The following is a 367-nucleotide window of genomic DNA, read 5'->3' as shown; positions in this document are numbered from 1 at the left end:
CCGAAAAAAAAATTTTCTTATAGAATGTGGCCTGTAGAATCCATAATTTCAAACAGTTCCAAGATTGGGCTACTAGTTCAAAAATTACAGCCCTTTGAATTTTCTTTCGAAATTGGTTTCTAGTCCATAACTTTTGATTGAGAAGTCCGATCGAAAAAGTACGAATTGTTTTGGATTCTACGCACCAAAATTAATAAGAAAAGCTGTTTTCCCGAGAAATTTTGGTGTAGTCGATTTTTGGTAAAAAAGGAAGGTTGTACACTGCCTTTTTTTTGGCTCGAAAAAAAAAATTGTCTTAGATCGACCCGAAAAAAAAATTTTCTTATAGACTGTGGCCTGTAGAATCCATAATTCCAAACAGTTCCAA

This window comes from Photinus pyralis, unplaced genomic scaffold (assembly GCF_008802855.1).
Source record: "Photinus pyralis isolate 1611_PpyrPB1 unplaced genomic scaffold, Ppyr1.3 Ppyr1.4_LG8, whole genome shotgun sequence".
Classification (NCBI taxonomy): domain Eukaryota; kingdom Metazoa; phylum Arthropoda; class Insecta; order Coleoptera; family Lampyridae; genus Photinus; species Photinus pyralis.
The sequence above is the reverse complement of the archived record's forward strand: the minus strand, read 5'-3'. Positions refer to the sequence as shown.